This window comes from Scyliorhinus canicula, chromosome 5, assembly GCF_902713615.1.
Source record: "Scyliorhinus canicula chromosome 5, sScyCan1.1, whole genome shotgun sequence".
Lineage (NCBI taxonomy): Eukaryota > Metazoa > Chordata > Chondrichthyes > Carcharhiniformes > Scyliorhinidae > Scyliorhinus > Scyliorhinus canicula.
In genome coordinates, this window is record NC_052150.1 from 149410626 (window position 1) to 149436454 (window position 25829).

Genomic DNA, 25829 nt, shown 5'->3' on the forward strand with positions numbered 1-25829 from the left:
GGGTTTCAGTGACAGATGAAGTGAGGTAAGGTGAAGATGGGCGATGTTATGGAGGTGGAAAATAGATGGTCTTAGTGACAGCAGAAATACGTGGCTGGAAGTTCATCTCTGGATCAAATATGACACTGAGATTGTGAACAGTCTGTTTTCCTCTCAAATGGCTACCAAGCAGAGGAATAGGGTCAGTAGCTCGGGAAAATAGTTTGGAGCAAGGGCCAAAAATAATGGCTTCAGTTTTCCAATATGTAATTGGAGGCAAATTTTTCTCATCAGTAGTGGATGTCGGTCAAGCAGTCTGAGAATTTAGTTACAGGAGACAAGCGAGGTGGTGGTGAGGTACTTTACCTAAGTTACATTTTGTCTTCCCTACTGCATGGTAAGGTAAACTATGTTTCTGAAAAGGCGACGGAGGAAGAAGAAAGAAAGAAACAGAATTGACGAGGGAGATTTGGGAAAGAGATCCAACTTTTAACTATTCTAACAAACTTCACCAGAAAAGTATAATTATTATAGTACAGTTTAGTAGGAGATTGGTAGATGATAGAACACAAATATTTTTGATTATAACAGTTTGTATAAAATAAAACCACCTAAAGATGCATTTTAACTGGTACCTTAATGAATAGGATTGAGGAATTCCAAATTCAACTGCTGAGGTGATCGAAACACTAACAAGCAATGTTCAAACAGCAGTATGTAACAAACTCCAATATCTAAAGGATATTGATTTATTATGGCCAGTTCAAAACTAAAGAAGTCGACTTTGATTGATGAACTTCTTTTATTATACATTGGCTGAAAATGTAGCTTTAATAATTCCATCGGAGTGCAACCTTTACTAAATAAACAACAAATGCTCACATACACCAATTTATTTGTTCTCTACTTCTATAGAAACTCTGCTTGAATCTAACAGGACTATACTTGCTCAGCCTGAAAATCTATTGATATTTATTGCACACACACTCCAATATATTCATTAACCGCCTTTCAGATATTTAAACAGTGAAGGTGTCTTTATTGTCCAAATTGTTGTTGGATTTGTCAGCGTATGAACCGATTTTGCTTCCGTATGTCCCTTGAAGCTTTTCTTTCCTGCTGAGCCCCAGATTCATCCCTCTGCCAGTGAAATAGGACTGAAGGATTCGGAAAAACTGTTACGGAGGAGAAAGAAATGAATATCTTTATACAGACAAACAATGAAATCTAAATACTTCACAATCTTTACAAAGATTTAGTTTTGGGGTATTAGAATGCCACCAGATTTCTCACAACCTGCTGATGAAAAGTCGAGGGAATATGTCAAACAAACAATCCAAAATTGATGCCTTCAGTTGAAAGTGTGATTAGTTAATAGTTATGTGTGACTCTTTTATTATCATGGATATTATTTGCCTTTTCCAAGCTGAGGTAATGATGGGGTGATCGGTGTGTCAGAAGGGCGTGTCACCCTTTTGCAATATAAATAGATTTTTAGACAGATTTTTTTTGCAGATTTTTTTTTTGCATCATTTTAAATCTGAAACTATAATATCCAATATAGGTAGAAGTCATGGCTTAATGATTACTCTCTCACCTTTAGATCAGAAGGTTGTGGGTTCAAGTTCCACTCCAGTGACCTCAGCCCATAACCGAGACTACCACACTCATGCACTAGAATGCCATTCTGCTGAGGGAGTGGTGTATTGTTATGGTATTGTCTTTAGGATGGGATGTTAAATTTACGCTCCCTCTACCTAATAGGTGAATGTAATTCATTCCCTGAAACTATTCAAAGATATCCTGATGTTGTGAATGATGCTATATAATGCAAGTTTGTCCTCCTTTCCAACACAGCAGACCTCGTTTTCAACTTATCGCACTGGTGTTGGTCAATTGACTGATATCTAAAGCCTCTTAGAAAATACAAGTTCCTCTTGTGTTGCTCTATTATTTAAGATTGGCCTTGCAAATTTGTCTTTATTTATAATTTGACCAAGGTAGTTTATTTTCTTACAGCTCCTTTTTCAATAATGTTCCTTGGATAATGGCTAGACAGACCAAAGTGGTTTGAAATCGGATACTCGCAGTCACTGTGGTCAGCTGTATAATGTAGTGAACTGGTTTCAATCCTTCTGGGGGAAAAATGTTTCATATTTATTATATTCAAGCTTATTAAATATTTAATGAATCAAGCTTGTTGAATATTTATTGTATTCAAACTTAAGTGCCCGACATACGCTGTTGAAAATACAATCCTCCAAAGTCAGCAGGAGCAAGTCCAATCAAATTCGAAGACCAAATTTATTCAATGGAAGTCATGGTTCAACTCATCTTTTGTTGCTGGGCCACTTTATGGGGAGCATCCTATTCAAAGGAGGATATACACATCCCAGTAAATCTGAATAATTCTTCTAACTCTATATCATTGCGGATGGTAAATAACTTTAAGCACACTAGTCCAAACTTTGCAATGGAAGTAACAGTGGAACTCTCTGTGTTGACCATTTTGGAGTAAATGGTACTTCACTGATAGACTCAGCATTGAAACACATGAAGGGTATGAAATGAAATGAAAATGAAATGAAAATCGCTTATTGTCATGAGTAGGCTTCAATAAAGTTACTGTGAAAAGCCCCTAGTCGCCACATTCCGGCGCCTGTCCGGGGAGGCTGGTACGGGAACCGAACCGTGCTGCTGGCCTGCTTGGTCTGCTTTAAAAGCCAGCGATTTAGCCGAGTGAGCTAAACCAGCCCCTAGTTTAGGTATCTAAAGGTATCTGAAGTTGGGGTACTTACCCATTAAATACCCTATAAGCATACCAGAAAAATTTAGGGTTTATCCATTTATGGAAACGTGATTTTTTAATCGTGTGATACGTCTTAATTACTAGCATACAATTATTAATGATGACATTTACTTTTTGAAGTATTTAATAATTCACGATTTTTAAATATATTTTTAAAACTTTTTTTTAAACCTTTCGTCCTTAATCTCATGTTTCTTTCCCTCTCTATGTTTGCTTTCTGTTTATGATTTTACATTGAATAAAACAATTAAACTTATTTGGTTTAGATTCTGTGTGTCTCAGTCAGGATTATTCAATTTAATTGATTGAAGAGACATGAGTTGCTTGTCCTGCTCACACAGGTCCCAGATTGCTGTAGACGGCACCATGCAGAAATGGCTCAAATTATCATAAATTGCAATGCAAAAGGCCACAAAATCCAGGCCAATGATGTCTGCATGTAGGTGTGAAAAGAAAGGAACATTTTTCACACAAAGATGTGAATTAGAACGTGGGCCCAGTATTCGTGTGGTGGTTACTAGTAGTTACAGATTGTACACTGTAAAATTAAAAAAAAGAACTGAGATGATTGCTGTTAGAGACAGCATAAGAAATAAGAGCAAGGTTAGGTTATTTGGCCTGAGCCGGCTGTGCCATTCACCAATTGCAGGGCTGATCATTGAACTCAACTCCACATTCATCATCGGACTTGATAATTTAGCAAGAAAGATGTTGATTTTTTTTAAACTATAGTCTTCTAGACTCAAGTTGAGATCAGCAGAAAATTATGACTAATCAAAGATTTTATAGAAAAATTAAAGTGCAGCATGCATGAATATAACCTCTTATATATTTTGCAGGGTACAAAAATAATGTAGTCTTACCGATTAACGCCATAGTCCAAATACATGTAATGTAAGCCTACTTGACTTGTGACAATAATAAAGATTATTATTACATGTGTTAGTATTAGTTGAATATTAATTTATTTAATATTAATTGAAATTCCATTAAGATTTTCATTCCTATTACAGAAATAATTGTCGATATTAATATCAATGCAAATTCCAGTAAATAACTAATTATGAGGGGCCGAAACAGGATAGACAGGAAAACATGTTTCCCCAAACTGAGGGATTAATTACCAATTGGACATAGGAGCAGAAGTAGACCACTCGGCCCATCGAGTCTGCTCCACTATTCAGTGAGATCATGGCTGAGCTAATATAATCCTCAGCTTCACTTTCCCACCTTATGCCCATAACCATTGATTCCCTTACTGATTAAAAACTTGTCTATCTCAGCTTCAGCCTTGAACATACTTAACAGGCATAGAATTAAGGATTAGAGGGTACATGAGGAAAAACCTATCACCCAGAGGGTGGTGCATGTGTCAAATTAATTGCCTAAATTGGTGGTTGAGGCTGAAAGGGCTATGGGGAGAGAGCGGGTAAATGGAGTTGAAATCAACCATGATTGAATGGTGGAGTGGACTCGATGGGCCGAATGGCCTTACTTCCACTCCTATGTCTTATGGTCTTATGGTCTTAAATGGTATGGGCAGTACGGTAGCACAATGGTTAGCATTGTGGCTTCACAGTGCCAACGTCCCAGGTTGGATTCCCGGCTGGGTCACTGTCTGTGCGGAGTCTACACGTTCTCCCTGTGTCTGTGTGGGTTTCCTCCGGGTGCTCCGGTTTCCTCCCTCAAGTCCCGAAAGATGTGCTGTTAGGTAATTTGGACATTCTCCCTCTGTGTACCCAAACAGGTGCCGGAATGTGGCGACTAGGGGCATTTCACAGTAACTTCATTGCAATGTAAACCTACTTGTGACAATAAAGATTATTATTTTAAAACACTCACTTAGTTAATATCTAGATCTGCATCTGCAGTGCTGCAACGTGCAAGGCTATAGAATAGGTACTGGAAACTGGCATTAAAATAAGCAGCTAGTTGCTTTTTGACTGACAGACACAATGAGCTGAATGGCCTCTTTCTGCACCGTAACCTTTTATGGTTCTAATTCTTTTACAATTCCCAACCCAATTTATGGGATAAAGGGACAATTTATTAATTCACTAGTGGTATTATTTTTAATGGAATATAAAATCTAATGTACACCATATAAACTTTGTAATTATATCTTCTACGTAGTGGGTAGATAGTGGTGTAGTGGTATTGTCACTGGGCAAGTAATCCAGAGACCCAGCATCTCTGGGGATCCGGGTTCGAATCCCATCACGGCAGATGATGAAATTTGAATTCAATAGAATTAAAATCCTAATGGTGACCATGTCGTTAAGAACCCATCTGGTTCACTAACGTCCTTTAGGGAAGGAAATCTGCCATCCTTACCTGGTCTGGTCTACATGTGACTCCAGACCCACAGCAATGTGGTTGACTCTCAGCTGCTTAACTAATTAGGGATGGCAATAAATTCTCAGCCAGCCATGATGCCCACATCCCATGAACAAATAAAAAACAATTCAAATTGTTAGTAGTTGAACATCACTGGTGGCATAACTTTGGTGATTCTTGAAGACGGCTCAGGGAAATTAAATATTGTAACGGTGTGGTTAATGCTCGAGATTTATCCGATTGGTTGAGACTTATTTAGTTTTTTTCATCAGCGGCAAGACATTTGAGGAGATTAAATATCAAATTAGTTCCAATAGCCAGGCCTTGTTCCTGCCGAGATGTATTCATAATTCAAATTAGCTTTGCACTAACCTAAACCTATTGTGACGACACAGACTCAGGTCTCAAACTGTATCCAGGAGACGTAATCTGAGATTCCCTAGCAGAGATTGTTTCAGAATGATGCTGAACATTGTGCTTTCAAATTGGATCCACACAGTCCCCATCTCCAAGTGGACACTTCTCAAACCCACCTTTAGCACAATTTTAAATGCTCAGAGTAGAGTACTTTTATCATTGTTGTTCTCCACACATTTGCACAGCTGTCTTCTGAATAGTCCAGTTATAATTACAACCAAATATAAAACAAAAATGCAATTAAATGTAAGTTTTGCCTACACTAAGTAGGAGATGTGCCACTTCGACCTCTGGGAGGGCAGGGGGGGCAATGTCCACGCTCGGAGCTAGCCACACAGTATGAACTGGCCAATAACTGCCAGGAGGTGGCAGAGTGACATCACGCCATGAGAAAGGGAAACAAAACAGGGAAACTTGGAAATGACTGGTAGTGGTCTGAACTGGAGACATATAAGACCAGTTCGGACTCAATTCCAAGTCTTACTGGCTTTGGAAGTGGTGGAAAGGGCTGGCCGTGCTCTGACAAATCAATCCTCCCATAAATCAGCACCTATTGAAGCCCCGAAGAAGATGGTTTATCGAGGAATGGCTGAGGGAAGATCCAGGGAGGAAGATGTAATCGAGCCTGCGAGACTGGGTAATGTGGTATGCCGGGTGACTGAATTTGACAGGAGCCAAACTGTTGATTTCCTGACTGCGGGTTGAGATACAAGGTCGTGTATTTGCAGAGTGTCAGACTGTTCTCCATTAGCTAGTGGATTCCCACTCATAATACATTTTCATAGCATGAATACTCATAAACATAAAACCTCTTTTAAATGACATCTACGTTCAAGATAAAGTCAGTGGCACAGGAGAGCCTTGTGGCACCTGGTTCACGTTCATTTCAAGGTTTTGCGCACCAGTCAGCTTTGTGCAGTTTTGTCTGAAGGCAACAGATTTCCTCATTGAACTCTACAGCACAAGGGAGAGGAGCAGAATTCCAGCTTGCCTGGAGGGTCACAACCAGCAAGGGTAGGACAGTGAACAGAGGGGAGATAGTGTGTGATGAGGTTGGGAGCATGGAGGAATGGAAGAAGGAAGGGTCTGGTATCCTGCGTATGATAAGGGATGGTGGGAAAAGTCAGGCAAGGTAAGAAAATGAGGGGCCTAAAGGGCGGTGTCATTAATGTTCAAGTGTGTCCATGTCAGGGTATTGGCTGGCAGAGTCTTTACAGGACCTTGAGTTCACCTACGACAATTCACTTATCCCTGTTGAGAGGGATCTCCAATAATGCCCTTTACAGTGCATAGGAGGGAGGGCCAACTGAGCCTACAAGTCAGCCATGTCCCCCAGAGTGGCAAATATAACACTGAACACGAACATGAACGTTCAATGAAAAGTGAATGTAAAAACACAACATTTTTAATTCCACAATAAAGGAATGCCCCTAATTCCCTTGAAACCGTAATTGTGTACCAACCATGAGGCATGCCAGTAATATAGGTCTCTAAGTTAGTCTCAACAAACAACAATGATGCACACATGAAGAAAGTGTAACCAATGTATTACAAAATACTTACAAGTGAAACTTAAATTTGAAAATGCATGCTACCTTGTGCCCTTATGTTAATGGTAATACAGATGGACAGGAAAGTTATGACTGTGATGAAGAGCCTCCCTATTTATTCAACAGGCTGTTTCCTAGCTCAACCATACCTGCTTCATTGTCAGCAGACAGCAGGGGTGAAATCTTTTAGTTTTCATTGTAATCCCATGGGAACCAGCAAAAAAGCAACAGAGTGTAGGTGGGTACACATTTCCTGTTCCAACATTGGAAACAGCATGGCGCAGATACAATTCTGTTCTCAGGGTGGCCACAAGGTTCAGCGATGTTTCCCTGCAAGTTCCCATCCAGGCTGCTTGGGGAAGGATGTAGTCATGTTCCTCTGGGCCAGGAGGAGGTGAAGACCTCAGGAGATGAAGCAAGTCTGGACGGAGATGATCAAGGGAGGGGGGCTGGTCAGTCGTCTTGGAGTTGTCACTCAGAGTTCACTGCAGTACCATAAGTGGGTTAATGACCCTCATGCAAGCTGCCAACATGAGTGCATCATGCATCGATTATCCTACAGGTCTACATTTGTCTAGAAGTTGAATGTAATCATGGCAACACAGTCAATGGCACAGTATCATTGTTTTATGGAGGCTAGATAGTGTGTGGTGATAAGCATCACTGTAGATACACAAGGTATTAATGTAAGTACACGTAGACTAGCTGGACACTAGAGGGAACACCAGAGACATGACACACAGACAGTCAACCAATAGGTCAGTTGGATAGGACATGACCAATGACATTCACGATACACACAGAGGTGACACTAACACAGTGGGGCATTACACTAACCCATATATAAAGGACACAGCACACATGATCTTCCTTTTTCCAGTGGAGACACTCAGTGAGTACAGACACAGGGTTGATTCAACATTACACCCACCACGTGGATTGTAGCAGACTGGTTTGTCAGTCTGAGTAGCTATAGAAGGATTAACAGTAGTGGCGAACCCGAGTATGAGAATTGTAAATAGTTCAATAAACGTGTTGAAGTTATCTCCATGTCTGAACCTTCCTTTGTCAGAGTGAACATCAAGGAAGCCGCTTATGCTACGCCAAGAGCATAACAAGACATGGTACCGCAGGAGTGGCTGTTTCAATCCATATAGTTACAACTCAGCAAACAGTGACAACCAGCAACAACAGACCAGACTCCAGACGGGGAGCATCGACAAACCAACACTGACTCAGGTGAAACAGACCAGACTCCAGAGCAACCAAACACCAAAGCTGATTCAAGTAAGCCGGACATGACTCCAGACGGGGAGTGCCGCAAACTCAGTGACGGCACACTCAAGAAAACAGCAGATGCCACAAAGCACGCTGACACGAGTAACTGTGTGAAGGACTCGTATTATCCACAGAGTGTGGTCCTTGAGCGCAGCGAACACAACAGCAGAACCATCAGACACAACAACACAACCTATGAAAACCATATCAAAGACAACGACACGACGCGTACCAAAGGCAACATCGTCGACAGCAAGCACGACAAAGACTACACCAATGGAATTACGACTGGTACGACATGGTACATCTCTGCCCATGAGGGACACTGTTACTGCTCAGCTCAGTACAATGACATACCATGGCAGGACAATGCATCTTCCCAATTCACGTGTGCTGCACTACCAACAGACAACCTGGCTTTTGGGACAGATGCCATTCAACATCGCTATCATAAGCATCGGAAGAAATAAAGACTCCAAATCAGACAACGAAGTGATTTGACCACTTCTTGGTTCCTTATGCACAGGGACACAGATGGCGTTCACAAGGACATGCCACCATCAAAATCACCAACTCACCAACCCAACAAGAAAGACATTCGACCATGATAATTGATGGGTTTTGGACTCATACATATGAGTTGGACTTATTGTTTAATGACTGTTATCATAACTTGTACAGAGCATCGCTTATCTACCTGTTTTTTTGTTCAATTTTCTTCAACAGTGTACAGAAAATATGTAACACGATAAAAGGGGGGATGTGGTGATATGCATCACTGTAGATACACAAGGGGTTAAACAAGTACATGTAGACTAGCTAGACACTAGAGGGAACACCAGAGACATGACACACAGACACTCAACCAATAGGCCAGTTAGATAGGACACAACCAATGGGCATTCACGATACACACAGAGGTGACACTAACACAGTGGGGCATTACACTAACCCATATATAAAGGACACAGCACACATGATCTTCCTCTTTCCAGTGGAGACACTCAGTGAGTACAGACACAGGGTTGATTCAACATTACACCCACCACGAGGATTGTAGCAGACTGGTTTGTCAGTCTGAGTAGCTGTAGAAGGATTAACAGTAGTTAATCAACAGGACAAACCCGAGTAGAATTGTAAATAGTTCAATAAACGTGTTGAAGTTATCTCCACGTCTGAACCTTCCTTTGTCAGAGTGCACATCAAGGAAGCCGCTTACGCTACGCCAAGAGCATAACAAGACAGTGTGAAGGTCCCTATTCCATGAGAGTTAATGCCTGCACTGCTGTTTCTGCATGGCCGCAGGCTGGAGCCTCAGAGGTTGCATCATCTCATAATTTTCCTCACATCCTCTACCAGTGCAGGTACTCTTATGATGGTGGGTATCCATTCACATGGAGATTCAGCACAGATGCGCTCAAGAAGCACACAGAGGCTGTGACAGCCAGGCCTGCTGGCAGTGGGAGAACTGTGGACAGCCAGGCCCATGTTCAAACCCAAGTTGATGAAGTGCCTCTGGAGTCATCATCAGGCAGCAGATGTTGGAGCTGTGGCATGAGGTGTTGAAACATTTCCAGAGTTTCCAGTGGCTACGTGCACCCACGTGCGGACAATGACAGGGTCTATCCAGGCAATGGGTGCAGCCATGTCTCAGGCATGTGCACACTTAACTTAATCCGCCAAGACATTGGAGACCCTCAAGGAGAACTTGATCCAGCAGACAAGTCAGTGAATGCAGGGACCCATGCCATCGCCATTTCCATGGGTTCTAGGGAGAAATGGCTGGACAAGGAGTGGTGGGGGGTGGGGAGGGATAGGTTGGTCTGGTCGTGTGAGACTCCTGGAGTCTTCCCCAGTTCTTCAGACTCTTCAAGGAGGGAAATATAGAGGAGTCAAATGGAAGAGGAGTGGCTACCTTCCACTCTGGGCTCACCAGCCAGGGTGCTCGGGCTGTGGACAATGGTTGCTGATCTCCTCTGTCAGTGACACTGGTGCCTCATGTAACTACAATGACAGAGTAGGGTTCTGCCCATGTTCAGATGTCCCTCAGCTTGCCAGAGCTCAGCAAGGTCATCGAAAACCACAGGGTGCAAAGGTCAGCAGCTTGAAATGAAATGAATGAAAATCGCTTATTGTCACAAGTAGGCTTCAAATAAAGTTACTGTGAAAAGCCCCCAGTCGCCACATTCCGGCGCCAGTTCGGGGAGGCCGGTACGAGAATTGAACCGTGCTGCTGGCCTGCCTTGGTCTGCTTTCAAAGCCAGCAATTTAACCCTGTGCTAAACCAGCCTGTTTCCGTCTTAACTGCAGCACAGCGGCAGCACCATATGGAGATTTCAGAGGGGCACCATCTATACTTGGGATTCATTTTCTGTAAATACTTGCCGCTTTGCAACCCACCTGTTCTCCAATAAATGTGGAATGTTTCAAAGCAACAGTAATTGTTCGATTTCTTCCATTATGCTGGACTTTTAAAACACTCCAGTTAGACGTCAGCTGGAATATTGTGTACAGCTCAGAGTGTTACACTATCGGAACATTGTGAACACATTGGAGAGAGTGCAAGAAGGGGTTTACAAAACTGGTTCCAGGGATGAGAAACTTCAGTTATGAGGATAGGTTAGAGAGGTTGAGACTATCCTCTCTGGACAGAAGAATGCTAAGCAGAGATTTGATCCGCTCTGACGGGTACCTCATCTGCACATAAGAGGCTGGTTGTGTACACTCTACCTTCTCCTCCTTAGTGTCCCCTTTGAGACTAATGTTCCCGGTGGTCCTAGTATTGCCATTGTCCCACACCTGGTGACTGCAGCTCTCTCTCGCTCTCTAATGCTCCTTCTCACTGGAGGTCTCAAAGCCTGACTGAATGAGACCCATGAAAAAATAGCTACACTCATTTTCCAGGACCTTTCTCCTCACCTACACTATTCACACGTGCCACGTCTGAGGTGGCATTGAATTGGTCTGTCCCTCTGTGTGGCAAATTTGTTTCTGCTCCTGATTGTCACTGTCAATGTCAATGTTGTTCCAACTTACCTGGACTAGGGGCTTTTTACGGTAACTTCATTGAAGCTACTTGTGACAATAAGTGATTATTAATATTATTATTATTAAATCAGATTAGCATTCACTACTATCTGGTGGCAGTACTGACCTGCTGCTAGTTGAATGCCATAATAAACCTGGTAAAGTTTTAAAGCCCCTTGGTTCCTATACTTACTTGGTAAAATTGTTAAAATAAAAGTTAATTGCCTGTTAAACTGGCTTAATTACCTTTCCCCATTGAATACATTTGAAAAGAATGAAGAATGTCACTTTTGAGTATTGCAATTTGCTGCTGTGAATATAACAGTAATTTCTTTTTTTAGTGAGATTACAGAGGATAAAATTGGGTCATAACATTAACACCAAACATTTCTATCCTCAACTGTATCATCTTTAGTAAATCTTCCTTTCTCATTTAGTCTTAATCTAATGAAAAGTCTTCTGAGTAAAGTTACATTTCCATCCTTACATTTCAGGGCTGCAAATGACTTACCAGGTCCCTGTTTTGTTGTTTATCTAAAGATTTCCATCCACCTTCAGTGATGACTGGCTCCGCAGTCACACATACCAGCAGGAAAATGGATGCACAGATAATGAGGAACGGAATATTTTTCATCCTAAAGCACAAGACACATTTTTAAAAATATGTAGAATTTAGAAATTGCAAGTGATCAATTATAGGACTGAAATGCAGTGAATGAAATGTTATTCAAATCAGTAACAGGACCTCCTGGACTATAATATTCCCCAACCTGAACGGATAACATGCAAACTTTTATAAATTAATGAGATTTGCCAGTTATAACTGCGCTGATAAAATAGAGAAGAAGAATTGAAACAAAATTAAATGTTTGCATTGCACAAAGCAGAATACAAATGAGCATACCAATATATTTATATAATCCACCTATTTAGAATATTGTACCATCATAATATACATCTATGCAATATTCTAAATGGGTGGATTAACACAAATAGGTTAATAAAAGGAAGCAATTGTAATATATATTTCACAACAGCCAAGTACAATATATCTACATTTCATATTAACACAATGAGATAATGCTAAAAATTGAATTTTTGCACAGAGGAACTTGAAGGCAGATAATAGACATTGAAACAAATAGGAATGCATAAGAAAAGAAGGACACTTTGTTACCTGTATCGGAGATTGAAACTTGTTTATTAGCCAAGGCCCTGCTGCCTATGATTTCAATGTGTAGAATTGCTCCAATTTATACACTCTCTCCAACCCACTCACTGATATATCAATGACTGAATGACTCACTAATCACAGACAAAATGCCATTTACAGATACCCAGACCAGACAGACTTTGAAAATCTCAGAATTTATTCTCTGTCTTTGTGGACAATATTTAAAACAGATGTTCCCAATGAATATATAGAACACCGACATTATTCACTGAAAATATAAATACAGATTAATGAATACTGCCATTATAATTTTAAATCATCAATTAACTAGCCAGTTTTATGACTTCAATCATGGAACCATTTCTTCTGAACATGTAGTTATATTGACAGTTTTGAATATTTTATATAGTTTTGATTAAAATAACACATACGTCTTATAATTTACTCATTTCTATTCTAATTTTCTTTGAAGCAACAGCACTAATTCTGATAGGCTGGAAGTAAGAGCAGAGTTATCACTTCAAACAGTAGATCAGAATCTGAAGAACATCACACCACTGAGTGCGCCATCAGGCTCGTAGGTGATTGGGATTATTTTTCTATAGAAACAACAAACCAGTTGAGTTTTCATTATGGGAGGTTTTCAGTTCTACAATTTATTTCTCAGCTGCACCGTCTGACAGTGAAATATTGCACTTAAAACAGGATAGCTGAGGAGCATGGTGAGGAAAGTTGGGAGAGGTGGAAGCTTTGTTGGGTGTGCTAATCAAACTGGACTCAAATTATTTTGTTAACTGTATGTGCAAGCCAGCACTGGGATTATAATTGTGCATTCCATGCCTCCAATAATCATCCCACCTAAGGGAATCTTTTACAAATTTATCTTCCAGCACTTCCTACAGATTGAATTGCTGTTGATCTGAACTCTGGATCTGATTACACATGTACATGGAACAGTTTTTTGGGTTGCTTGTTCCCAGGATTCATTTCACAGGATTATTAAATGGATTTAGGAGAAGGAAGATGTTCAGCTCATTTATTCATTGCGTCTTTTCAGATGCAGCCTTTGCTTGCTTCTCATGAGCCAGTGTCCTGGCCTCAACCATTCCTTTTGGCATCCATTCCAGTAATTAATCCTCTTCCACGATTTTAGATATTAAATAGCTGTTGTTTTAGAGAGACGAATGATATTTCTAGCTTCAATTCACCTTTTAGAGAGGACAGTTATCAAAGTCATTAAAGAGCGAGGTTGGATATATCGGCTCAACTAAAGGCAAAATACTGCAGATGCTAGAAATCTAAAATATAAACAGAAAATGCTGGATGAACTCAGCAGGTCTGGCAGCTTCTACAGAACTGATGGGCCATTTAGATCTGAAATGTTAACTCTGTTTCTCTCCGCAGATGCTGCCAGACCTGCTGAGTTTATCCAGCATTTTCTATTTTTATTTTGGATATGTTGGCTTGTTACACACTGTATTACACACCAAATCTGTTTTATCTCATGCAGTCTGTACAAGGAAAATGCATGAACTGAAAACTTTGGGGAAGTTACAATGAGGACTGAGTATAAAATCTCATGGGGTTCAAAATAGGCAGACAACTAGTCACAAGGAAGTTTCAGCCAGTTTATTAAGAAACAACAGTTTAGATATGATAAATTAACTAAACAGAAGTATATGAACTGTAACAGTTGGGAGCAGTTGGCAGTTTGTTGATTTCAGTGGAAGTGTTAGGCAACTCTTCTCTTGATCTTCCTCCTCCTCCTCCTCCTCTGGTTCAACTTCAATCTGAAGAAGGCAGCTGCCCAACGAGATCTACATACTCTTCGGCAACTCAGTATGACATCCTCATACATACATGTAGCAGCATGTGACCTGCTTGTCCAGTCGGTACCTAGCTCATGGGATCGCCCGAGTAGTACGCAGGCTTTTGCTCAGTTCGATCCAGGAGGCAGGCTGATAGCATGGAGGCTGCACTACTCTGTAAGTAGCATGTTGTGTAAATAGATGTTTGTTGTTTATAACTAACTGGTGGAGCCAAGTTACTGCAATATCCTTTTGGGGGACTGGTAGCTTACCCAGTGTTAATCACCTATTGGAACTATTCTGACCAGCAAAAACCAGATAGGTACTTAAGACGTCACCCATCTTGTCCGTCACCCTGCACAAGGTCAGTTTTTCTGTTTACATGTTGCTGAACGTCATCTTGGTATTTTTTAAACACTTGGGAAATAAGGGGATACAGAGGACACCATCCTAACTTAATAATGTCAGCATGACTGAAATAAGTGACCATGCTGGTTTCCACAGACTGTTAAAATATTATTGCCTTTTTAGAAAGACTTTTAGGGGATCTTATATTATTCAGAAAATACTTGTTTACTTAAGAAGATTCCAATTTCCGACATGAGGAATATTTTAAAATGCTGCAATTTGCCAGTTGCAGGTAACTACAGCTTTACTAACTAGTAAAAAGCATTTCAGAGAGATGCTCCAGTCCCCCAGCCTTGTGTTTCGCAGCACTGCGCCATTCGCTGGCAGTGAGATTCTCTCTTCCTGCTGCTTGTCAATGGCATTTACCATTAAAGCTACCCCAATTGACACTCAGGAGGCTGATAAGCTCCAGCCGCATAAATACACTTCACTCCCCACACACACCATCCCAGCCAACAAGGTGGCAGCGAGGAGAGCGGCGCAAACATTCACAGACGCCGAGCTGGAGACCCTCCTGGACGGGACGGAGGAACATAGAACATAGAATAGTACAGCACAGTACAGGCCCTTCAGCCCACGATGTTGAGCCGACCATTTATCCTAATCTAAGATCAACCTAACCTACACCCCTTCAATTTACTGCTGGCCATCTGCCTGTCTAAGAGTCGCTTAAATATCCCGAATGAGTCTGGCTCCAGCACCTCTGCTGGCAGTGCATTCCACACACCCACCACTCTCTGTGTAAAGAACCTACCTCTGACATCTCCTCTATTACCTTCCTCCAATCACCTTAAATTATGTCCCCTCCTGACAGCCATTTATGCTCTGGGGAAAAGTCTCTGGCTATCGCCAGGACAAGCAAGCCACCCTCTATCCTGCCCCGGGAAGGAACCAGCCTGCTGCCGCCATTTGCTATGCCTGGGTGTAGGTGGCAGAGGTGGGCAGCTCCACCAGTAACACCATCCAGACCGGCCAGCAGTGCCAGAAGAAACTGCATGACTTCCTCAGGCCAGCCAGGGTGAGTAGACAGCACCGTGCCCCTAGCACTAAAACTGTCTCACACACACGTAAGCCTCCCCCTCCCCCCCCCCATCTGCTTGCTGGAGGGAAGGCGAATCCCCACCCTGCACCCCAATCGTCATGGCAGGGTGCCCTAGCTACTGAGGCCACCAGCTACCCACCCACTGGACTGCATGCATCGGACTGTTCTTTTACTGTTTCCACCCCCCCCCCCCCCCCCCCCCCCCCCCACCAACACCACCAGGAGAAGGCTGCCCATAATCGCCGGGAGCGGCAGAAATCAGGAAGGGGGCCGCTGGACCTGCGGCCCTCACTGTGGCTGAGCAGAGGGCCCTGGATGTGGTCGGCGGCCCAGAGGAAAGGGAAGTTGCCTGGGTGGAGATCGGTTCTGGGCGAGGAAGTGAGACCCCACTGAGTTGCGGATCCCCATGCCATGTGTGTCAACCCCTCCAACACAACCCCCACACCAGCCTCAACATCACCCTCCTACCACCCTCACCCTTACCCGCACCCTCACCCCACCCTCACCCTCACCTCACCCTCACCTCACCCTCACCCCACCCTCACCCTCACCCACACCCTCACCCTCACCCCACTCTCACCCTCACCCCACCCTCACCTCACCCTCACCCCACCCTCACCCTTACCCGCACCCTCACCCCACCCTCACCCTCACCTCACCCTCACCCCACCCTCACCCTCACCTCACCCTCACCTCCACCCCACCCTCACCCCACCCTCACCTCACCCTCACCCCACCCTCACCCACACCCTCACCGCACCCTCACCCCACTCTCACTGCCACCCTCACCCCACCCTCACCCTCACCCACACCCTCACTGCACCCTCACCTCCACCCCACCCTCACCCACACCCTCACCCTAACCCCACTCTCACTGCCACCCTCACCCCACCCTCACCCACACCCTCACCCCACCCTCACCCCACCCTCACCTCACCCTCACCTCACCCTCACCCACACCCTCACCCTCACCCCACTCTCACTGCCACCCTCACCCCCTCACCCTCACCCACACCCTCACCTCCACCCCACCCTCACCCACCCTCATCCTCACCCCACCCTCACCCTCACCCCACTCTCACTGCCACCCTCACCCCACCCTCACCCTCACCCACACCCTCACCCCACTCTCACTGCTACCCTCACCCCCTCACCCTCACCCACACCCTCACCCCACCCTCACCCCACCCTCACCCTCACCTCACCCTCACCCACACCCTCACCCTCACCCCACTCTCACTGCCACCCTCACCCCCTCACCCTCACCCACACCCTCACCGCACCCTCACCTCCACCCCACCCTCACCCCACCCTCACCCTAACCCGCACCCTCACCCCACCCTCACCTCCACCTCACCCTCACCCTCATCCCACCCTCACTACCACCCTTACCCGCACCCTCACCCCACCCTCACCCTCACCTCACCCTCACCCTCACCTCACCCTCACCTCACCCTCACCTCACCCTCACCCCACCCTCACACTCACTCCACTCTCACTGCCACCCTCACCCTTACCCGCACCCTCACCCCAACCTCACCCTCACCGTCACCCCACCCTCACCCCACCCTCACCCGCACCCTCACCCGCACCTTCACCCTACCCTCACCTCACCCCACCCTCACCTCACCCCACCCTCACCTCCACCTCACCCACCCTCACCCTTACTCCACTCTCACTGCCACCCTCACCCTTACCCGCACCCTCACCCCACCCTCACCCTCACCCCACCCTCACCACGACCCTCACCGCCACCCTCACCCTTACCCCCACACCACCCTCACCCCACCCTCACCGCCACCCTCACCCTTACCCCCACACCATCCTCACTTTCACTCTCATCCTCACCCCACACCACCCTCACCCCCACAAAACCCTCTTGCCCATTGTCACCCCCACACCACCTTCACCCCCACCCTCACTCCACATCACCCTCACCCCCACACCACCCTCACCTCCACTGTCACCTCACACCACCCTCACCCCCACACTACCGTCAGCCCCACCCACTTTTTAAAAAAAAATTTGGGTCTTTTACTCATTGTCCAAAGTCAAAGGTAACCCTTTTGAGTCTAGTTTGCACTTTGGAAGCTTCCCCAAGGCTGGACAAAGACATTAATGGGTTACAACCTTAAAATAAAGGATGCTGGCTTGAAATAAAAACAGTAAACAGTTGCATTTGTGGAGAGAAATGTCGAGTTAATTATTCAGGTGTTGTTAAAAATCATGATGGAGTATTAACAAAATGGTCATTGCCCTTGATACACTATCAATTACGACGAGATGAGAGTAGAGAGTAATCGAGGCTTTATTAAGCAGAGATGTGTAGCCTCCTGCAGCTGCTGCCAAAATGGCTGCCGCTCGGTGAACACACACATTTATACTCCACCTACTGGTCGGAGCCAGCAGGCAGGGATCTACCGGAGCCTTACCGTATTACACCTCAGGTGATAGATACAACAGTGGTGACTACCACATTCACCCCCTGTTTAAAAAAGTGTCCAGCAGGGGTGATGGAAAAACTATTTACATGCATTTTAAGGTTAACATTTAGGGGAAAGTTCACAAATTCAGCCAATCGGGTGCCTTGATCCTCCGTTGTGAGCGTCGCAGTCCCGGTGGCGATGCAGGCGTCGGCTCGGTCGCCGGTGACTCCGGGAGCGTGTAGACCTCATCTTCATCCCTGGGTGGGACCAAGGGGAGGACGGATTGTCCTGGAGCGGGGGATGTGGTGAGGTGCGCTGGGGGAGGATAGGTGGTGCCGGGGCAGAGGAGAGGGGGATGAGGAACCAGCTGGTGCCAGGTCCCTGAGGGAGACTGTGTGTTGGTGGTGGCAGTTGGGGTACGCCACGTAGGCGTACTGTGGGTTTGCATGGAGTAGCTGTACCCTCTCAACCAACGGGTCTGCCTTGTGGAGCCACACGTGCTTGTGAAGGACAACGGGTCCTGGAGCTGCCAGCCACGTTGGGAATGAAATCCCGGAGGTGGACTTCCTGGGGAAGGCAAGGAGACATACATGGGGTGTTGCATTAGTTGCAGTGCAAAGTAGCGATCGGATGGAGTGAAGGGCGTCGGGGAGGACCTCCTCCCGGGAGATTTTTGGACCGTAGGGTCAGCTGGACGGCGTTCCAGACCATCCCATTCTCCTGCTCCACCTGCCCGTTTTCCCGGGGGTTGTAGCTGCTCGTCAGGGCGAAGATGGTGTTGAGTTCTTTGATGACTGTGGCAGACGTCATATCGGGGCATGGGACGGCGAAGGGGAATCTGGAGTATTCGTCGACCACGTTAAGGAAGTACGTGCTTCGGTCAGTGAAGGGGAGGGGCCCTTTGAAATCCATGCTGAGGCATTCAAAGGGGTGGGAGGCCTTCACTAGATTCACGCGGTCTGGCCGGTAGGAGTGGGTTTGCACTCCGCGTAGTGCCACTCCTAGCAGTCTCTGATGATAGCCCTGACCTCCTCAATGGAGTATGGCAGATTGCGGGCCTTTATGAAGTGAAATAACCGGGTGACCCCTGGGTGACAGAAAGCGTCGTGTAGGGTCCGGAGTCGGTCCACTTGTGCGCTAGCATGTGTACCTCGGGATAGGGCGTCGGGGGGCTTGTTGAGCTTACCGGGGCAATACAAAATCTCGTAATTGTAGGTGGAGAGATCGATCCTCCACCTCAAGATTTTATAATTTTTGATCTTGCCCCGCTGTGTGTTATTGAACATGAACGCAACCGACCGTTGGTCAGTGAGGAGAGTGAATCTCCTGCAGGCCAGGTAATGCCTCCAATGCCGCACAGCTTCTACAATGGCTTGGGCCTCCTTCTCGACGGAGGAGTGCCGAATTTCGGAGGCATGGAGGGTGCGGGAAAAGAATGCCACGGGCCTGCCTGCCTGGTTGAGGGTAGTGGCCAGAGTGACGTCTGATGCATCGCTCTCGACTTGGAAGGGGAGCGTCTCGTCGACTGCATGCATCGCAGCGTCTCGTCGACTGCATGCATCGCAGCCTTGGCAATGTCGGCCTTGATACGGTTGAAGGTCTGGTGAGCCTCGGCCATCAGGGGGAAAGCAGTGGAGTGAATGAGTGGCCGGGTCTTGTCAGCATAGTTAGGGACCCACTGGGCGTAGTATGAGAAGAACCCTGTGGTGAACAAAGAACAAAGAAAATTACAGCACAGGAACAGGCCCTTCGGCCCTCCCAGCCTGCGCCGATCCAGATCCTTTATCTAGACCTGTCTCCTATTTTCCAAGGTCTACTTCCCCCTGTTCCCGCCTGTTCATATATCTGTCTAGATGCCTCTTAAATGATGCTATCGTGCCCGCCTCTACCACCTCCACTGGCAAAGCGTTCCAGGCACCCACCACCCTCTGCGTAAAAAACTTTCCACACACATCTCCCTTAAACTGTCCCCCTCTCACCTTGAAATCGTGACCCCTTGTAACTGACACCCCCACTCTTGGGAAAAGCTTGTTGCTATCCACCCTGTCCATACCTCTCATAATTTTGTAGACCTCAATCAGGTCCCCCCTCAACCTCCGTCTTTCCAACGAAAACAATCCTAATCTACTCAACCTTTCTTCATAGCTAGCACCCTCCATACCAGGCAACATCCAGGTGAACCTCCTCTGCACCCTTTCCAAAGCATCCACATCCTTCTGGTAATGTGGCAACCAGAACTGCATGCAGTATTCCAAATGTGGCCTAACCAAATTCCTATACAACTGTAACATGACCTGCCGACTCTTGTACTCAATACCCCGTCCGATGAAGGCAAGCATGCTGTATGCCTTCTTGACCACTCTATCAACCTGCGTTGCCACCTTCAGGGTACAATGGACCTGAACTCCCAGATCTCTCTGTACATCAATTTTCCCCAAGACCCTTCCATTAACCATATAGTCCGCTCTTGAATTTGATCTTCCAAAATGCATCACCTCGCATTTGCCTGGATTGAATTCCATCTGCCATTTCTCTGCCCAACTCTCCAATCTATCTACATTTTGTTGTATTCTCTGACAGTCCTCCTCGCTATCTGCAACTCCACCAATCTTAGTATCATCTGCAAACTTGCTAATCAGACCACCTATACTTTCCTCCAGGTCATTTATGTAGATCACAAACAGTAGTGGTCCGAGCACGGATCCCTGTGGAACACCACTAGTCACCCTTCTCCATTTTGAGACACTCCCTTCCACCACTACTCTCTGTCTCCTGTTTCCCAGCCAGTTCTTTATCCATCTAGCTAGTACACCCTGAACCCCATACGACTTCACTTTTTCCATCAACCTGCCATGGGAAACCTTATCAAACGCCTTACTAAAGTCCATGTAAACGACATCTACAGCCCTTCCCTCATCAATTAACTTTGTCACTTCCTCAGAGAATTCTATTAGGTTTGTAAGACATGACCTTCCCTGCACAAAACCATGCTGCCTATCACTGATAAGTCTATTTTCTTCCAGATGTGAATAGATCCTATCCTTCAGTATCTTCTCCAACAGTTTGCCTACCACTGACGTCAAGCTCACAGGTCTATAATTCCCTGGATTATCCCTGCTACCCTTCTTAAACAAAGGGACAACATTAGCAATTCTCCAGTCCTCCGGGACCTCACCCGTGCTCAAGGATGCTGCAAAGATGTCTGTTAAGGCCCCAGCTATTTCAACCCTCGCTTCCCTCAGGAACCTGGGATAGATCCCATCCGGTCCTGGGGACTTGTCCACCTTAATGTCTTTTAGAATACCCAAAACTTCCCCCTTCCGTAGGACAACTTGACCTAGAATATTTAAACATCCATCCCTAGCTTCAACATCCGTCTTGTCCCTCTCCTTTGTGAATACCGATGCAAAGTACTCTTAAGAATCTCACCCATTTCCTCTGAGTCCACGCATAAATTCCCTCTTTTGTCTTTGAGTGGGCCAATCCTTTCTCTAGTTACCCTCTTGCTCCTTACATACGAATAAAAGGCTTTGGAATTTTCCTTAACCCTGTTAGCCAAAGATATTTCATGACCCCTTTTAGCCCTCTTTATTGCGCGTTTGAGATTCGTCCTACTTTCCCGATATTCCTCCAAAGCTTCATCAGTTTTGAGTTGCCTCGATCCTATGTATGCTTCCTTTTTCATCTTAGCTAGTCTCACAATTTCACCCGTCATCCTTGGTTCCCTAATCTTGCCATTTCTATCTTTCATTTTCACAGGAACATGTCTGTCCTGCACTCTAATCAACCTTTCCTTAAAAGACTCCCACATTTCAAATGTGGATTTACCCTTAAACAGCTGCTCCATTCCACATTCCCTAGCTCCTGCCGAATTTGTTATACTCTGCCTTTCCCCAATTTAGTCCTCTTCCTTTCGGACCACTCGTGTCCTTGTCCATGAGTATTCTAAAACTTACGGAATTGTGATCACTATTCCCAAAGTAATCACCGACTGAAACATCAACCACCTGGCCGGGATCATTCCCCAATACCAGGTCCAGTATGGCCCCTTCCCGAGTTGGACTATTTACATATTTACATGCTGCTCTAAAAAACTCTCCTGGATGCTCCTTACAAACTCTGCTCCATCTACGCCTCCAACACTACACGAATCCCATTCAATGTTGGGGAAGTTAAAATCTCCCATCACAACCACCCTATTGCTCCTACATTTTTCTATAATCTGTCTGCATATTTGTACCTCTACTTCATGCTCGCTTTTGGGAGGTCTGTAGTAAAGTCCCAACAATGTTACTACACCCTTCCTATTTCTCAGCTCCACCCATATTGCCTCAGTGCTCGAATCCTCCATCGTGCCCTCCTTAATCACAGCTGTGATATCATCTCTGATGAGTAATGCAACTCCTCCACCCCTTTTACCTCCCTCTCTATCCCTCCTGAAGCATCTATACGCTGGGATATTCAGTTGCCAGTCCTGCCCTTCCCTCAACCAAGTCTCAGTAATACCAATAACATCATAGGGCAGCACGGTAGCATGGTGGTTAGAATAAATGCTTCACAGCTCCAGGGTCCCAGGTTCGATTCCCGGCTGGGTCACTGTCTGTGTGGAGTCTGCATGTCCTCCCCGTGTGTGCGTGGGTTTCTTCCGGGTGCTCCGGTTTCCTCCCACAGTCCAAAGATGTGCGGGTTAGGTGGATTGGCCATGCTAAATTGCCTGTAGTGTCCTAAAAAAAAAGTAAGGTTAAGGGGGGGTTGTTGGGTTAGGGGTATAGGGTGGATACGTGGGTTTGAGTAGGGTGATCATTGCTCGACACAACATCGAGGGCCGAAGGGCCTGTTCTGTGCTGTACTGTTCTATGTTCTATGTTCTATATTCCCAGGTACTGATCCAAGCCCTAAGTTCATCTGCCTTACCTGCTACCTTCTCGCATTAAAACAAATGCACCTCAGACCACCTGTCTCTTTGCGTTCATCATCTCTTCCCTGTCTACTCTTCCCCTTAGTCACATTGAGTTTATTGTCTTGTACCTTACTGGCTTTAGTTGCTGCTTCTTTACTGACCTCTAACTTCCTAATCTGGTTCCCATCCCCCTGCCACATTAGTTTAAAACCTCTCCAACAGTGTTAGCAAAAGCACCCCCTAGGACATTGGTTCCAGTCCTGCCCAGGTGTAGACCATCCAGTTTGTAATGGTCCCACCCGCCCCCAGAACCAGTTCCAATGTCTCAAAATTGAACCCCTCCCTCCTGCACCATCTCTCAAGCCATGTATTCATTCTGACTATTCTTGAATTTCTACTCTGACTGTCCCGTGGCACTGGTAGCAATCCTGAGATTACTACCTGTGAGGTCCTACTTTTTAAACTTATCCTCCTACCTACCCTAAATTCTGATTGAAGGACCTCATCCCTTTTTTTACCTACATCGTTGGTGCCTATATGCACCACGACAACTGGCTGTTCACCCTGCCCTTTAGTATGTCCTGCAGCCGATCGGAGACATCCCTGACCCGAGCACCCGGGGAGGCAACATACCATTCGGGAGTCCTCGTTTTTGACCACAGAAACGCCTGTCTACTCCCCTTACAATTGAATCCCCTATGACTATAGCCCTGCCAGTCTTTTTCCCGCCCTTCTGTGCAGCAGAGCTAGCCACGGTGCCATGAGCCTGGCTACTACTGCCTTCCCCTGATGAGTCATCTCCCCCAACAGTATCCAAAACGGTTATACCTGTTTTGGAGGGAGATGACTGCAGGGGACACCTGCACTGCCTTCCTGCTCTTTCTCTGCCTTTTGGTCACCCATTCCCTGTCTCCATCACCAATTCTAATCTGCGGTGTGACCAACTCACTAAACATGCTATCCACGACCTCCTCAGCATCGCGGATGCTCCAAAGTGAGTCCATCCGCAGCTCCAGAGCCGCCATGCGGTCTAACAGGAGCTGCGGCTTGACACACTTCCCGCACATGAAGGAGCCGGGGCATCGGCCGCGTCCCTGAACTCCCCACATTGCGCACGAGGAGCATAACCACGGGTCTGGGATATCTCCTGCCATTTTTATCCTTTACCTTAACTGATTACAAATATAGTATCAAATAATCAATAAGTGAAAGGAATAAAGATTTTACGTACCAATCACAATACGCACCAACACACGAGAGATTTACATTTCTCCCAGCAACTACTAACTGGAACACTTCCTTGCCAGCCAATCAGGTCACTGCTTTGCTGTGATGTCACCCTTCAAGGTAAGTTTTTAAAGAGATAAACTTACCTTCCCAAAAACCACGGGTGTTTTTTTTTGGTTAGAGAAGGTATTGCATTACCATTCACCATGTAGGTAACTGTCCCACGCTGTTGCCCATGAGGGCTCCACCTATGGACCATTGTAAGTGTATTACCTGGAATGTATCATGTTGGTGCCTTTGTGGGCTCAGCCCCTGGCTCCACCCCTGAGGGGAGGTATAAAGAGCAGTCTCCCTGTAGGCAGCTCTCAGTAGCAGAGCAGCTGCAGACAGGCACTGTTCTAGTCGGGTTAAAGCCACAGTTTACATCCACTCTCGTTTCGCGTGAATTGATGGTCGCATCAAACCCCAGGCATCGTTTGAGGGCCTTGGGGCAGTGAGGGAGGGGGAGTCCATGAGGGGGGCGCATGCAATCGGGCCCTAGAACTCCATTTTGCACCACATAGCAGAGGATGGCTAAGCGGTTGATGCTGAACACGCACTTCTCTTTGTTGTACGTAAGGTTGAGGAATTTGGCGGTGTGGAGGAATTTAGAAAGGTTAGCATCGTGGTCCTACTGGTCGTGGCCGTAGATGGTGACATTTTCCAGGTATGGGAAGGTGGCCCACAGTCCGTACCGGTCAACTATTCGGTCCATCTCCATTGGAAGACCGCGACCCCATTAGTGACGCCGAAGGGAACCCTAAGGAAGTGATAAAGGTGGCCGTCCGCTTCAAACGCAGTGCACGGGCGGTCCGCCTTGCGAATGGGGAGCTGGTGGTAGGCAGATTTCAGGTCCACTGTCGAGAAGACCCAGTGCTGTGCAATCTGATTGACCATATCAGATATGCAAGGGAGGGGGTACGCGTTGAGCTGCGTGTACCGATAGATGGTCTGACCGTAGTCAACAACTATCCTGTTTTTCAATCTAGTTTTCACAACGACCACTTGGGCTCTCCAGGGACGGTTGCGGGCCTCGATGATGCCTTCCCAAGCAGCCACTGGACCGGGGCACTGTACCGTCTGCTCCTGGTGGTGACAGGTTTGCAATCTGGGGTGAGGTTTGCAAACAGAGAAGGCGGGTCGACCTTAAGGGTCGTGAGACCGCATACATTAAGGGGTGGTAGGGGCCCGCCGAACTTCAGGGTGAGACTTTGGAGGTTGCACTGGAAGTCCAGGCTGAGTAGCAAGGCAGCGCAGAGGTTGGTGAGGACGTAGAGCCGGAGGTCGCTGAACTCTACACCCTGGGTGGTAAGGGTGGCAGTGCAGTACCCCCGGATCACCATGGAGTGGGATCCGGAGGCCAGGGAGATTTGTTGTGTGATGGGGTGTACCGCGAGGGAGCAGCGCC

General features: G+C 46.0%; 1 long non-coding RNA gene across 1 annotated transcript; it reads right to left on the reverse strand.

The window, feature by feature from the left end:
• Positions 1 to 768: 768 nt before the first annotated feature.
• Positions 769 to 12665, reverse strand: LOC119965642. The gene is made up of 3 exons (XR_005460588.1): positions 12575 to 12665; positions 11909 to 12032; positions 769 to 1154 (listed from the first exon to the last, which is right to left on the reverse strand). It is a non-coding gene; the product is annotated as an uncharacterized LOC119965642 (long non-coding RNA).
• Positions 12666 to 25829: the final 13164 nt, after the last annotated feature.